Source organism: Amblyraja radiata, chromosome 2, assembly GCF_010909765.2.
Source record: "Amblyraja radiata isolate CabotCenter1 chromosome 2, sAmbRad1.1.pri, whole genome shotgun sequence".
NCBI lineage: Eukaryota > Metazoa > Chordata > Chondrichthyes > Rajiformes > Rajidae > Amblyraja > Amblyraja radiata.
The window spans coordinates 60,903,119-60,920,063 of NC_045957.1; the positions used below are offsets into that span (position 1 = coordinate 60,903,119).

The 16,945-nt window shown below is 39.7% G+C and overlaps 1 protein-coding gene across 2 annotated transcripts in view; it reads left to right on the forward strand.

Moving 5' to 3' along the window:
- jazf1 (JAZF zinc finger 1) overlaps positions 1-16,945 on the forward strand; it is a 230,828-nt gene that overhangs the window by 160,841 nt on the left and 53,042 nt on the right. The window lies entirely within an intron of this gene.

The following is a 16,945-nucleotide window of genomic DNA, read 5'->3' on the forward strand; positions in this document are numbered from 1 at the left end:
ATCTCAAGATGTTTTAAACACTCATAACTTTTTTATTTTTCATCGATCGGAAAAATCCTCGGGGCTGCCACAGCGGAGGAGGACTGTGAGTAAGATGGCCAAAAATCATAGCAATATATGGTAGCGATATTTCTAAAATCAATATACAGCGCAGACAGGAAGTGGTCAAGATGAGACTTTTAGTTATATAGATGGAAACACTGTTATTTAGAAAAAATGTGTTTACTGCTAGTGCACCTTTTGTACTTGAATTTTTACTATTCTGTAAAACAGCGATGAAGAGTCTTCGACCTGAAGCATTGACTGGTTTCTCTTTCCACAGATGCTACTTGACTGCCTGAGTTCTTCCAGTGTTTCTGTTTTTATTATCGTTAGTATGTTTTCTTCAGTAAGATGGTGATTATTCTTAGTTCAATTATAATAAGTATTTTACAGGTAGACAAAAATGCTGGAGAAACTCAGCGGATGAGGCAGCATCTATGATTTTACATGTCTTTTTATAAATGCTGGAGGGAAAATAATGGATATTCATCAGTGGTTCTGTGCTAGATATCTAGCTTCCACTAAGCGGCACAAAATTAGTTGTGGAAAGGGATTTCAATACAAAAATGCAATATCAGCAATTCATTATATAGCAAAAGCAAGCCTTTAAATGTGTCTTGTCTGCATATGGGACTTTTAAATTGCATTCTCCAAGTGCCAACTCACAGTGTGAGGTGCCGGACCAGCTTTCATTTTTCTTCTACAGTTACAACAATGTCCATTGGATCATTTTTTCCTCTTTAAAACCCTGTAACAGACTGCCAAATGCAGCAAGACAACGGTGGTCTAAGTGTGCGTCTACATGTGGTAGCTTTCCTGATGTGAAGCCACATTGGTTATAAAGCAGCTACTGTAGAAAACTGTAAAAACTTGGATTATTATCCAGGACTTAAACAGTCATAATCTTTGTTGACCTATTGAAGTCTGTTTTATATTTACACTGGCCTTAAAGTATTAACACCTAGTAAAGAAAATGTAGGTTATTATGCTGTAGAATTGCAATCTGTATAAAATGTGTTTATGGGGAACAAGCAAGTGGATATCTATCTGATTTCAGCTAGATTTGCTGTTCTGCATATGTTATAATTTTTGGGTTCTTTGTGCACATTTGTCATGTAAGGCAGAAATTGGAGTTCTAGGAGATCCAGGGAATGATAAGACACACAGAGCACTCCTACCACAACTGAAAAACGCTCCAATATGTTGTCTGCCCAACGTCCCGTATTATTCCGGTATTTGCTGACATAAGTAGGAAACAAATAGAAGAGTAATATGTTCATGAAGTGAGGTGGGAGCAGAGTGAAAACACTCTGTAGTGGAAATATTTTGAAAATTGTAACTTGGCATAGGTTTTAAAGAGTGTCAGAACTCTTTGATGTATAAATGAGATGTGAATGTATAAGAGTATAAGCTTAACAATGGGTTTAATTTTAGACCTGCCCAGTGGGGATAGTGCAGGAAAAGTGGTTGGGGTGGTAGTTGGACTATTTTCCCTGGGCATTTTCATACAGCTGGCAATTTAATTTTGCTTCTTCTTGCCAATCCTGATGTATTTCCCCTGAAACTACTTGAATATCAAATTCTCAAACCAGATACAGGTGTGGTCATATTGAAACTTCCAGGAAGAAGGTTGTCTCAGTGGGTCAATACCTCAGAAATGTAGCAACAGCCACTAATGGTAAGGGGAAATCAAGCTTGACAAATCTTCTGGAATTTTTTGAGGATGTATCAAGTAAAATGGGCAAGGGAGAGCCAGTGGATGTAGTGTACATGGACTTTCAGAAAGCCTTTGATAAGCCCCACATAGGAGATTAGTGGGCAAAATTAGAGCACATGGTATTGGGGGTAGGGTATTGACATGGCTAGAAAATTGGTTGGCAGACAAAGGGTAGGGATTAACGGGACACTTTCAGAATGGCAGGCAGTGACTAGTGGGCTGCCGCAAGTCTCGTTGCTGAGACCGCAGCTATTTACAATATACATTAATGATTTAGATGAAGGCATTAAAAGTAACATTAGCAAATTTGCAGATGACACAAAGCTGGGTGGCAGTGTGAACTGCGAGGAGGATGCTATGAGAATGCAGGGTGACTTGGACAGGTTGGGTGAGTCGGCAGATGCATGGCAGATGCAGTTTAATGTGGATAAATGTGAGGTTATCCACTTTGGAAGCAAAAACAGGAAGGCAGATTATTATCTAAATTGTGTCAAGTTGGGAAAAGGGGAAGTACAACGGGATCTGGGGGTCCTTGTTCATCAGTCACTGAAAATAAGCATGCAGGTACAGCAAGCACTGAAGAAAGCGAATGACATGTTGGTCTTCATAACGAGAGGAGTTGAGTGTAGGAGCAAAGAGGTCCTTCTGCAGTTGTACAGGGCTCCGGTGAAACCACATCTGGAGTATTTTGTGCAGTTTTGGTCCCCTAATTTGAGGAAGGACATTCTTGCTATTGAGGGAGTGCAACGTAGGCTCACGATGTTAATTCCCGGGATGGCGGAATGATGAATGATGATATGATGAAACAATGGAGAACTGGAATTTAGAAGGATGAGAGGGGTCTTATAGAAACATAAAAATTATTAAGGATTTGGACATGCTAGATGCAGGAAACATGTTCCCGATGTTGGGGGAGTCCAGAACCAGGGGCCACAGTTTAGGAATAAGGGATAGGCCATTTAGAACCAAGATGAGGAAAAACCTTTTCACACAGAGAGTTGTGAATTTGTGGAATTCTCTGCCTCAGAAGGCGGTGCAGGCCGATTCACTGGATGCATTCAAAAGAGAGTTAGATAGAGTTCTTAGGGCTCGTGGAATCAAGGGGTATGGGGAGAAGGCAGGAAGACCTGTCCTGGTTAGCGTACACCTACCACCTGACGCACTACATCAACATTCTGCAGATGAGAGAGATCAACGAGAAACTGGCTGTCAGTTTGCTGTTGTCTCTATTGGAAGTCTTTCACTTTGACCCAGCGAGCCTGAGGAAGGAGTTTGATTGATTCAGCCATGATCACATTGAATGGCGGTGCTGGCTTGAAGGGCCGAATGGCGTACTCCTGCCCCTATTGACTATGTATCTATGTATGTAAGTTTACTAAACGCAATACATCACACAAACCTGCCTCTCCTTCCATTGACTCCATCTACGTTTCACACTACTCTCTCATATACATCTCTATAAAATCGTCCATCAGCCTCCTGTGCTCCAAGGAATAAGGTCCTAGCCTTTCCAACCTCTACCCAGAGCTCAGGCTCTCGTGTCCCGGCAGCATCCTTGTAAATCTTCTCTACATTCTACAAGCTTAGTGGCATCATTCTGACGCAAGGAAGAAGCTGAAAAACGAACACAATACTTTAAATGCGGCCTGACTTACATCTTCTGCAAATGTAACCTAATATCCCAACTTATGTACAATACCCTGACTGATGAAGGCCAATGTACCGAAAGCCTTCTTGATCAACCTATCTATATGAGATGCCACTTGCAGGGAACTATGTACTTATACTCCTGGAGCCCTCTCCTCTATAGAAATCCTCCCGGGGTCCTATCATTCACTATGAACATCGAAAGCCGTTTTAACTTGCCAAAATGCAACACCTTGCACTTGATAAACCAATACACATATACTGGACACCTCTAGCCTAAGATATTTGCTAATGCTTCAGCAATCTTTTCACTAGAGTCACCTTCTCCCACCAGGCATTTAATTTGTGATTAGAGTGCAGAGCCATTGGTTGGGAGAATCTCTTGGCTTTGTCCATTGCATGTTGCTTTTGCTGGTCACACACATATTCTATCTTGTAGCTTCACCAATGGCCTTACAATTTCTATTGTAAAGTTTTAAAACCCATTCACAGGATTTGGACACCACTGGAAACTCCAGAATTTATCAAGTAAAGTCAAGTAGAGTTTATTATCATGTGCACGTGGGAAACCTGTATCTCACCATGCTTGATCATTTGACCATAAATTCGACTTGACTATTGAACTAAATGACCATTAATAGAGTGATATTCAATCAATTTTCAGAGGGTAGAAAAATCAGCCACGTTGTACTTGGTCCTGTTTTACATTTAGGCTTAATTGGGCCCACCACGTCCCTATCAGTCATTTTGCCCATCTACACATATCTCACTTAAGCGGTACTACCGTCAACTATGCTTTAAAAAAAAGCGCAAAGCAGAGACTTAAAACCTTCAAGGCTGAAAAGCAAGAAAAAAAGTATGTAGAATCACTAATATTCAATGACATGGACAAAATTCCTTCAACAGTTTGTCCGACTCTTGTTGTACTGGTTGGTGCATTGAAGTGCATTACTGAATTTCCCAAATGGGGGAGAAACAGACTAAACATTTGTAAAATGGGACATTGTCTTAAGTTGACTCAAGCATGCCTAGAGGAATGGTTCATCATTTAATTCCTTTCACATATATTTGTTGCATGAGCTATCATTTAACTTTGCAACTTAATTAATATAATGTTGTGATTAAATTACTAATATTCTAATATTATTATGGTAAACTATAGCTGCATTCTGCTGAGTTCATGAACCTTATAGAGACAGAATGAGCTGCTATTGCTGGAATCTTGAGTAAAACGTAAAGTACTGGACTACAGTGAGCCAGGATGGAATAGATAAGTGACGTTTCAGGTCATAACCCTTCTTTACACTGAATAAGCTATGTGCAATATAACCCTGTTAGAGGATTCAGCATGGTCTCCTCTCTACTAGAGAAACTAAATGGCGGTTAGGACACGGCTTTGCAGAACACCAGCATTCAGAACACCGATCAGTTCTCAAAGGCAATTCAGAGATTATGTTACCTATCATAGTCTGCATCCCATTCGCACTCTGTTCTGTCATACTACGTCCTCCTGCACTGTTACAATAAGGCCCAACACAAGATTGAGGAACAGCACCTCATCTTCCATCTGGGCACATTACAGTCTTCTGGATTAAATATGAAATTCTACAATTTAAGGTTGTACACTACTTAGCTTCTTTGCTTGCTGTGTATTCCCCCCCCCCCCCTCTTTTTTCCCCCTCAGGGCAAGAATTTGCCCATGTTCTAGATAGTTTCTTGACAGTGGCACACCAACCTGAAAGGATCAAGTCCCGGACTAGTTTCAACCTGAAGGCATCTGCATTGCCTGAGGTGGCCTGACAAATGCTGATGCCTTGCATTTTGCGGTGAGTGGCTGACCTCGAAATGAATCGAGGCTTCTTTGGAGTGAGAATTTCCAAGAGCCTAACAAGGCAAAATAAGCCTAGTTCACAAAAACAAACTGCTGGAGAAACTCAGCGATTTTTTGGGTTTGGATCCTTCTTCAGACTCCCTCTCTCAGTGTCCCTCATTTATCAATAACCATAATCCAAACAGAGCTGGCTACATTTCATTCCCTCCTGTCAGGTAATAGAAGGTTGAGAGACCACACAGCTGTCCTGGGATTTTGGGGGTCCTCGTGTTGCAGTGTGCCATTGGCTACTTCATAGGCTTCACTTCATAGGCTTTGCACTCAACAAACAGAAAGGAACTCTTATTTCTCAAATGTTCAAATGTACATTATATTAAAGAAAATCCGGCAGTGGACATGTTGTACTTATTGTGCACTAACGAGCTATGGCAGCTACATTCAAGCCACCCAGACAAGCCAAATGGTGAATATTGAACAACAAAAACCAATGGTTATGAATTGCTACACATATGTATGTATACACATATAATGAATGGTTCAATGGTTCTTTGTTGTCACATATGCACAGCACAGTGAAATTCTTTTGCAAAACCACAAAAGCACAGTCGCCACAATGTTGGCACCGTTTATAATTACAAAAGAAACTGAAAAGCCATTTCAAATTGCAAAAAAACGAAAAACCTTTTCACACAGAGAGTTGTGAATTTGTGGAATTCTCTGCCTCAGAAGGCGGTGCAGGCCGATTCACTGGATGCATTTAAAAGAGAGTTAGATAGAGTTCTTAGGGTTCGTGGAATCAAGGGGTATGGGGAGAAGGCAGGAAGACCTGTCCTGGTTAGCGTACACCTACCACCTGACGCACTACATCAACATTCTGCAGATGAGAGAGATCAACGAGAAACTGGCTGTCAGTTTGCTGTTGTCTCTATTGGAAGTCTTTCACTTTGACCCAGCGAGCCTGAGGAAGGAGTTTGATTGATTCAGCCATGATCACATTGAATGGCGGTGCTGGCTTGAAGGGCCGAATGGCGTACTCCTGCCCCTATTGACTATGTATCTATGTATGTAAGTTTACTAAACGCAATACATCACACAAACCTGCCTCTCCTTCCATTGACTCCATCTACGTTTCACACTACTCTCTCATATACATCTCTATAAAATCGTCCATCAGCCTCCTGTGCTCCAAGGAATAAGGTCCTAGCCTTTCCAACCTCTACCCAGAGCTCAGGCTCTCGTGTCCCGGCAGCATCCTTGTAAATCTTCTCTACATTCTACAAGCTTAGTGGCATCATTCTGACGCAAGGAAGAAGCTGAAAAACGAACACAATACTTTAAATGCGGCCTCACTTACATCTCTGCAAATGTAACTTAATATCCCAACTTATGTACAATACCCTGACTGATGAAGGCCAATGTACCGAAAGCCTTCTTGATCAACCTATCTATATGAGATGCCACTTGCAGGGAACTATGTACTTATACTCCTGGAGCCCTCTCCTCTATAGAAATCCTCCCGGGGTCCTATCATTCACTATGAACATCGAAAGCCGTTTTAACTTGCCAAAATGCAACACCTTGCACTTGATAAACCAATACACATATACTGGACACCTCTATCCTAAGATATTTGCTAATGCTTCAGCAATCTTTTCACTAGAGTCACCTTCTCCCACCAGGTATTTAATTTGTGATTAGAGTGCAGAGCCATTGGCTGGGAGAATCTCTTGGCTTTGTCCATTGCATGTTGCTTTTGCTGGTCACACACATGTCATTCTATCTTGTAGCTTCACCAATGGCCTTACAATTTCTATTGTAAAGTTTTAAAACCCATTCACAGGATTTGGACACCACTGGAAACTCCAGAATTTATCAAGTAAAGTCAAGTAGAGTCTATTATCATGTGCACGTGGGAAACCTGTATCTCACCATGCTTGATCATTTGACCATAAATTCGACTTGACTATTGAACTAAATGACCATTAATAGAGTGACATTCAATCAATTTTCAGAGGGTAGAAAAATCAGCCACGTTGTACTTGGTCCTGTTTTACATTTAGGCTTAATTGGGCCCACCACGTCCCTATCAGTCATTTTGCCCATCTACACATATCTCACTTAAGCGGAAGCGCAAAGCAGAGACTTAAAACCTTCAAGGCTGAAAAGCAAGAAAAAAAGTATGTAGAATCACTAATATTCAATGACATGGACAAAATTCCTTCAACAGTTTGTCCGACTCTTGTTGTACTGGTTGGTGCATTGAAGTGCATTACTGAATTTCCCAAATGGGGGAGAAACAGACTAAACATTTGTAAAATGGGACATTGTCTTAAGTTGACTCAAGCATGCCTAGAGGAATGGTTCATCATTTAATTCCTTTCACATATATTTGTTGCATGAGCTATCATTTAACTTTGCAACTTAATTAATATAATGTTGCGATTAAATTACTAATATTCTAATATAATTATGGTAAACTATAGCTGCATTCATGAACCTTATAGAGACAGAATGAGCTGCTATTGCTGGAATCTTGAGTAAAACGTAAAGTACTGGACTACAGTGAGCCAGGCACCATCTGTGGATGGAATAGATAAGTGACGTTTCAGGTCAGAACCCTTCTTTACACTGAATAAGCTATGTGCAATATAACCCTGTTAGGGGATTCAGCATGGTCTCCTCTCTACTAGAGAAACTAAATGGCGGTTAGGACACGGCTTTGCAGAACACCAGCATTCAGAACACCGATCAGTTCTCAAAGGCAATTCAGAGATTATGTTACCTATCATAGTCTGCATCCCATTCGCACTCTGTTCTGTCATACTACGGCCTCCTGCACTGTTACAATAAGGCCCAACACAAGATTGAGGAACAGCACCTCATCTTCCATCTGGGCACATTACAGTCTTCTGGATTAAATATGGAATTCTACAATTTAAGGTTGTACACTACTTAGCTTCTTTGCTTGCTGTGTTTTCCCCCCCCCCCCCCCCTCTTTTTTCTCCCTCAGGGCAAGAATTTGCCCATGTTCTAGATAGTTTCTTGACAGTGACACACCAACCTGAAAGGATCAAGTCCCGGACTAGTTTCAACCTGAAGGCATCTGCATTGCCTGAGGTGGCCTGACAAATGCTGATGCCTTGCATTTTGCGGTGAGTGGCTGACCTCCAAATGAATCAAGGCTTCTTTGGAGTGAGAATTTCCAAGAGCCTAACAAGGCAAAATAAGCCTAGTTCACAAAAACAAACTGCTGGAGAAACTCTGCGATTTTTTGGGTTTGGATCCTTCTTCAGACTCCCTCTCTCAGTGTCCCTCATTTATCAATAACCATAATCCAAACAGAGCTGGCTACATTTCATTCCCTCCTGTCAGGTAATAGAAGGTTGAGAGAGCACACAGCTGTCCTGGGATTTTGGGGGTCCTCGTGTTGCAGTGTGCCATTGGCTACTTCATAGGCTTCACTTCATAGGCTTTGCACTCAACAAACAGAAAGGAACTCTTATTTCTCAAATGTTCAAATGTACATTATATTAAAGAAAATCCGGCAGTGAACATGTTGTACTTATTGTGCACTAACGAGCTATGGCAGCTACATTCAAGCCACCCAGACAAGCCAAATGGTGAATATTGAACAACAAAAACCAATGGTTATGAATTGCTACACATATGTATGTATACACATATAATGAATGGTTCAATGGTTCTTTGTTGTCACATATGCACAGCACAGTGAAATTCTTTTGCAAAACCACAAAAGCACAGTCGCCACAATGTTGGCACCGTTTATAATTACAAAAGAAACTGAAAAGCCATTTCAAATTGCAAAAAAACGGAAAGCCATTCTGCCATGCTAACCATAATTTCTACTTTCTGTATTAATCTTCAGTATTGCTGTAGGCATGTCAAGACTCCTGATGCTCTGTTACATGGTGTACACCTTTGCCATCGTGAGCAACAGATTTTTTTTTAACCAATTTTAAAATCAGGAACCAGAGAAGGAAGGATGAAATCCTGTCCTGTTTCATGCTAATGTCAACCACGTGCACATTCCTTCAGTGCATACCATCTGTGGTTGGCTGTCTTGGTGCTCCCAACCAGGGCCGATGCTGTTGCTGCAGCATTGCTAATGGTACAGAACTAGGTTTCAGTGGAAGCAACAGGATATGATCTTGGAAGATCACTTCACGTCAAGTTGAGTTGATTGTCATATGCACAAGTATGGTAAAGTACAGGTACAACGAAAATCTTGCTTGCAACCGCATCAAAGGCACATAGATTCAGACAAAGACATCAATACATAAATTATGCATAACCTTCGACTGGATGGGAACAACTCAGTTTGAGCATTAGTTGCCTGGGCAGGCTGTCTGACAGGCAACATCGAGAGGACTGGTGAAGTGCTGGTATCTTGAATGTTATTATGGAGAGAGAACAATTATTTGGCACAAAGCCCTACTTTCACTGCTCCAGGATGGATCAAGTCAATATAGTCTGTTGGAGGTCAGATTGCTGAAGAATTGTAAAACCCTGCAAGCTGTTCGTGCACACCGTAATAACTATTATGATTGCACCGATTAGAATTCTAATAGTAGTTAAAAGATCTTACATTACAGCAGTATGAAATTCCACAACTGCATTCATGTTTTGGATGAGTGTAGCCTGAGTTGCAGTGGAAGTTGCATTGTCACTTGTGAGAGTCTGCAACATGGTGGGATAAGCTTTGGATTTTGCACAAAGTCCTGTGTCAAGTTGGTACCAAATATATCTATGCTCTTTAACACCTAACACATTCTGGAGAGATTCCTAACGCATTTCATTGTGCAGATCCATCAGCATTTGGAAGCCTTCTCTACCCGTGCCTTCATCTGAATCTTTTGAAGCAGAACTTCCATGTATCATCTTGCCTCATCTTCCTATGAGCTGGCCTCTCCAATATCTTTGCCTCCTATCTGTCCGCTTGCGCTTGCTATTTCACTACCTGGAGATTCTCCCTCTCAGCTCTCCTCTAAATGTGGTGTGTCAGTATCTAAGCTGATGGCTGAGAATGCAAAGTTGACCGATGATCTTACATCATCACTCACTTGTCATCCCTCCTTTACATGGCCAGGTTGTTCTTTGATATCTGAGATGGAAAGACATAAAATGGTCAAAAAGAAAATAGAAATTGATGTGTGCATGTACGTAATCCGGACATGATAATGAATGAGGTGGAGGTAGAATGTGAGAGGGATTGGCTAGAGGAAACCTTCACTCTTCGTGGTTTCAGATCTGCTGTTGGCTCTGGTCTCAGCGAGAGACTTCACAATATTGGTCAATCACATTTCCTTATATACCTTTCCATTTAACCTCTAGTTCAGGGGTGCACACACCTTTTTTTGTCCCGTTTACCCCGGGCATCTTTAACCAGTTACGTTAAAGTTAAATAACAATGTTATTTCACTTATTTATGAACAACTAATGATGAACAGATACCGACCAGAACCAAACAGTCAGTCAATTAGAAAATATATGTACAAATCCAGAATCAACTAATTTACCCCCTGGGTTGGTGAAATTTACCCCCTGGGAGTAAATTTACCCCAGGTTGGGAACCCTTGCTCTAGTTAATTTGGCTCTTTGCCATCTTGTCAGAAATGTGTCAGAGTGCTGTGGAGTTTGCTTGGTGATATGACTGTCATGGTTGAATAACTGAAAAGCTGGACGATCTTGGGGCAAGGCTTCAAATGCTATAATCATGGAGCCCACTCATTTCAGACAGTGTCATTCTTCCTGTTATTCTGATGCTGATTTGTTCATACAATAATTGCAAGCATCTGCTGCAACATCTCTTGTAAAGCTTCCCTTTAATAAGTTATATTTTCTTCCATCTGACATGGCCACCTAACAGCGTATTTGCCACTGACCGACTGTTAAATTCATTGAAATGAATTGGCTGCATGAAGTTGCTCCAATCTCTGTCACATTGCTATTCCAGGTTTATCAAACTTAATCTCTATTTCTTGTGCATTTGGATGGAACAATGAGCCAGCAGTCAAATACAGTGGCTTAAACAGGCCATGAAACGTTTAGTCATAATCCATTTCAGCATTTGTTAATTGATCAAAAGGATCAGAATCCTTATTCCAATTTTCCACTGGGTTATTCATCAATTTGCATCACCCTTTAACATTCTTGTGTTGTTAATGATGGCCTAGAACTGATCTAGTTTTATAAAATGGATTTATTATTCTAGTTCGGGTTGGAAGCTATACCGATTTTCCTTTTTTGCTCCGCCTCTTTGACAACTTAAAGAAGGAGAATGATACAAATGTTTGAAATACTGTGGCAAAACATTCATATTTTTAACTACAAAATAGAAAAACACTTCAAAAATTTTTGTATTGTTGCTTTAACATTTATTTTGTTCTCGCGTTGCTTTTAACATTTATCTTGTGTGCAGCTATAACGATTTGCCTGTAGGAGGCTCCGTTACACCATGTATTTCTAACATCCTGTGAGTCCTGTCATTTAAGATATGAACCGGTGGGGGTGGGTATGGCACACTCCACAAGTCTTCCATCACATAAATCTGGCACACAGACTGAAGTGTGGGCGGCCACGATTTGTGGGCTGTCCAGTCTGAATTCATTATTTTAATAGTTTGCACCACGCTCATGTAGCAGCAAGAGTCCACAACTTACAGGGTAGCAAAATCAGACTTTCAGTCAGGATCTTGCTTTTGAATGAAGGATGCATATAATTCCTCCTTTGTTTTCCTTCTTTGAGAATGCGAATTATCAACAGATTTTTGGGTCCTCGTTTCAAAATGGCTGCCCACAAATTAAAACAGAATTTGGACCGATACTGGTGAAGTGCCAGTTAATGGCACTAATCCACTCGCGGACAAAACGTATTGGTTGGCAAAAGGTCATTTTCAATTAATACTGGAACCGAGATAAAGAAATGCCCAAAATGGAGATATTGAGTCAAAATGCTGGTTTGCCCCATGTTTAGTGCCCAAATACACGTTGATAAAGGAATTTAAGCCAGCAATAGGAATGGCCACCAGGAGGCTTATTAAACACCTCATTGCCACTTAAAATGCCTATGAGTGCTCATTAAAGAGACTACACGGCATTTTGGTGACTACAGCTTCAACTAATGCTCTTTCTTAACTGTTACCAGCTGTTTTTTTAATGAATATGGTGTCAGCATTGATTACTACTTAAAGGGATATTCACCGCTCAGAGATACTCACTAATTCAGGCTCATTGCCACTGGATCTATGAATAGGTCCACTGAACCACATTCAAAAACTTCCTGTGTGTCTTTGTCATCGATATTCAAGCGACATTTACTCCAGAAATTATTTTGTGAAGTTCATGTAAAAGATTACTTCTTTCATAATTGGTCTTATTATGGAAGTCACCAGCAGAAGGACTGTTTGCTTATTAGCTTCTTGCAAGAGATCCACAAAAATTGTAACTAATCTGCAGGTGTTTGTGTATCACATCCAGACAAATTCAAATAATGGTAATCAGCAATTAAGATCAAAATTGTGTGCTAAATCCGGACTTTTAAAGTGTCGGCCTTGTTAGCACTTGTCTTGTTACCTGTTTACCGCCTGTTTTTACCCTTTGGCTAAATTAATTCCCTTGCTAATTAAAAACAAAATTGCTGTGCATTGCTATTTGGATATTTTTCATTTTGAAACATATTTCCATTCAATTGACTTTCTTGCAGTTGAGTGACTGATTTTGCTGTACTATATATCATCTGCTGGAGGCCCATTCTCTCAGTGCACCATCTTTTTCATTAGCCATCTCTGACCCTCCTTCACTGTTAAGTAAGGCTGTGGTTTATTAAACTTTCTCTGTTTTCATGCTTGTAATGATCCTTCAGTAGTGCTATCCTTTATTAACCATTTTTTTCCCTATTTAATGAAAACCCTATTATTGTGCACTAACTGTGCTTATGAAATGGATCAAACACAGAGGAAGGAAACTCCTGCTGTATGTTGCCTTAGAGGCTTTTACATTCTTATGCAGTCAGATGCTAAACCATTTCCATCTTAGCGGGGTTTCTGCTTCTTTTCTACCAGACCAGCAAATTATGCCATTTTGGTTTGACAAAATCTGTGCATTTTATGATCAAAATTTAACATTATTCGTTGTTTAGTTTATATGTCATTTTTTTCTCTTTCATCAGATTAAGCCAATTTTTCAGTATTTGGAATTGTATGGAAACATTTCATAAAGACAATGCAGAAAGCTGCTTGTAAATCTTTAGTAGTTTTGCAGGTTTATTAATATGTAGCTAATTCAGAAAACCATTTCATGCATTGATCTCAATTATTTTATTTTAGGAGCTATGGTTTAATTATTCACAAAAAGTTGAAGCAGAAATTAGATTCTGAAAGGGTTATTCTTGGATTTCACTGTGGAATATAAGCAGTTTTGGGGAAAGGACTACCCCGTTTTGCTCTTTGCCAAACAACATTCTTTGCAGAGCCTTACATTTGAGTTTATTTTTGGTTGAGTCATATGGAATATTTGCCCTGTCAAATTAACGAATTGTGATTTACTGCAGTTACTTGGATTTTTCACATTTCTTTTCCCTTCCAAAACAAGAGAATACAAATTCTGCTTAAAGTAAATGTCCTTACACTGCAAGCACTTTGTATTTTTGGTCATGAAACACAAGGAAGATACTTACACCTTAAAGGCAATCTGAAAAACTATGGAATTGATCTTTAGTGTTAGGGGATTGGGGTGTGAAATCTGCAACTTACCCGTAAGCAGTCCTTGAGAGGGAACCTCATAGAAATGTATGTGACATATGTCCTCATCTACTAACACCATACTTTCTACACCATGTCATTGTGAAGCTTCACTGCCCTCATTGGAAATGAACTTGAAGTTTTACCCTTGCTCGCAGATTCCAGAAATCTCTTACTTCTTTGTTTCCATTTGTCCACTTTTAACTCAACTAAAGATCAAGGAACTATTTTCAAGACAATTGCGAGAAAATATCAGTGACTAAACGATAGGCAGAAATAACATAAAGATAGTACAAAGCAAATCAACTTCTTTTGTTATTCTTCGCAACTAGAAAATAGGGCAGATACATTTTTATTTCAAAAGTAAATTATTTGAAATGAAAAATATACACAAAACAAAAACTGTAAACATTCTTCATGCATTCCCAGTGTCTATACATTTAATAGTGTCATATTCAGTAGTGTTCACACCAATCTTTAAAGAAAACTCCTTTGCCCTTGTGGTCCCCTGGGATATCCCTTCCCATGTTTGAGATGTGTCCCCACCGGACTCTGCCCCTCAATGTCCGGAGCGGAAGTGCCCTAGACTGTGGTCCTTCCCCACAGAGCTTTGCCGTTACCTGCACCAAGCTCTAGTGTGTAACTCAGCGTGTAATCCTGTTGTCTGGAATGAGCCAGTCGGCAACATTCCCTGACAGGCATCATACTGTGCTGGAAGACCAACATGTTTCGGGCAGACCAAAGAGCGTCTTTCACCAAATTTATGATCTTCCAGCAGCACTTAATAACCTTCTCCAATAGTGTCCATGAGAACAGCCCACAAATCAGAGAGTCCTCTGTCACGGAGCTGTTCAGGTGGAACTATGACAAGGATATCCTTCTCCAGGCCCTCTTCGCAAATCCACACTTTGCAAAGACATGGGCAATTGTCTCTTCTCCACAGCAACCATCCCGAGGGCAGCGTGCATTGGTATTAAGACTCAGACAGTACAGGAAGAATCTGACTGGGAGGTCCCCCCACATGGCAACCAAGCAAGGTCTTGCTGCTTCTTGATGAGTTCTGACGATGAGGCATTTTGCCAGAAAACAGGATAGATACAGGAAGTTTAAATGAGATTAATTTTAGTGATTTGTACTTGAATTCTCAGGAAATAGATTTAGTGTTTACCCACTGCCCATTGCATGCATAATCTAGGCTGCATTTTTAAGTGTTGCATATTGGAGTTTTTTTTTTTCAAACCTATGGTGTAACTAAGGGAGCTCTGAATTAACACCACTATAAATATAGACTGGAGGTCTCACTCAAAGCTTTGCAGGATAATTTTTGGAGTTACACATTGTTCTATGGAAATCAGCGACTTAAAACTTTTTTTTAAATCATGCAATGTTTAATTATCAATTTCACTGCTTTATGTTGTACATTGATGGGAGCAATCTGATAGTTCCCATAACCAACCATGCTAAAACTTGTCTTATGCAGCCAATTTTCCATAAAGGATATAACCAATCACAGTACATGGCACAATGTTCCAACATTCAGTGGGACTAAATCACTGGTTCTGCCTATCATAGAAATCATAAAACAAAAATGTGCTTCACCAAATGCCAGCAAAAGTCCCAAGTATTACAAATTAGATTTGACATGCTCAGTCACAGTAAACGTTGGTTCTAAATGTAGAGTTCTGGTAGTAAGAACAAATTAAAAGGATATTATGGACTAACAAGCTGCCAGATGGCAAGTGGCAGGCTTGTTTGCCACTGTAAAATGAAACATGTTTTATAGCTATTTCATGGTCCTGCCAGCATTAGACTTTAGTCTCAATGCTCCAAGTTCCAACATTAGACATGAACTCTGATTATATTACCAGCATAAAAAGGAGAAGTAATCTGTCTTGAGGTATTAGATTGAATATTTGGACAGCAAATACTGTTTTAAATTTCATCAAAGAACAACCAACTAATTTATGAAATAAAATAATGAATTTAATTTTAATTTAGTTACCTGACGGAAAACTGACCTTAGAAGTTATACATTATTCGTTTTTTTCCCCAGTAATTAGAATTCTGCTTGTATGCCTTTTTGAAGAAATAAATGTTTTGCATGCTTTTCTATTGTCCTGAGTTGGTGGATAACAAGTGGCTTAAAAAGTAGGTGCTTACATTTAAAAGGTATAATGTGTGATATAATATAGAAAAATGAGAGGCTGTGCAATTCTTTGGGAAGAAAACGAAACAGAAGTCATTCCACATTCGTTGTTGCTTCACCATTCAGTGAGATTCTTGCTGATGGGTTTTTTTTTACCACAATTGTTACTCTCCTGCACTAATCCCATACCCCCTGATTCCTTTTAGTATATAAATATCTATTGGTAACCCTCTTGAATACACTCCATACCCAAACCTCCAAATCCTCTTGAGTAGTGCATTCCAAAGATTCACTTTCTGACTGAAGTAATTTCAGTTACCTCTCAGAAAAGCAGAATAAATGAAGAAGTAAATATTGTTGTACATAAGGTAAATGGTATGTTGGTTCAGGAAAACAGAATATGAATAGGTATAAGTATAGTACACAGTGAGAAAGGGAAATTAAACGTTAGTCATATTACAAGGGAGACCAGTGTACAGGAGTATGGAATTTTTGCTGAGATTGCACAAAACTATCAATTTTGGATTCCTTAACCAACAAAGATAGTTCAATACAGTTTAGATTCACTCGATTGATTCCTGGGATGAGGGAGTTAGCCAATGAAGAGAGATTAATAGAATTTACCTTTATGCAAAGGATTGAGATCCACAAAGATAAATTTTGTGGTTGAAAAGCATTTTTGAAGTTTGAGAATTCCCACACAGTTTTTTGCATGACACCATGTTAGTAAATTAGTTAATATGTTTTGATGCTGTTGAGTTAATCCAGATAAACATCAAAATGGAGTCTCCCTATCGTGCCTCA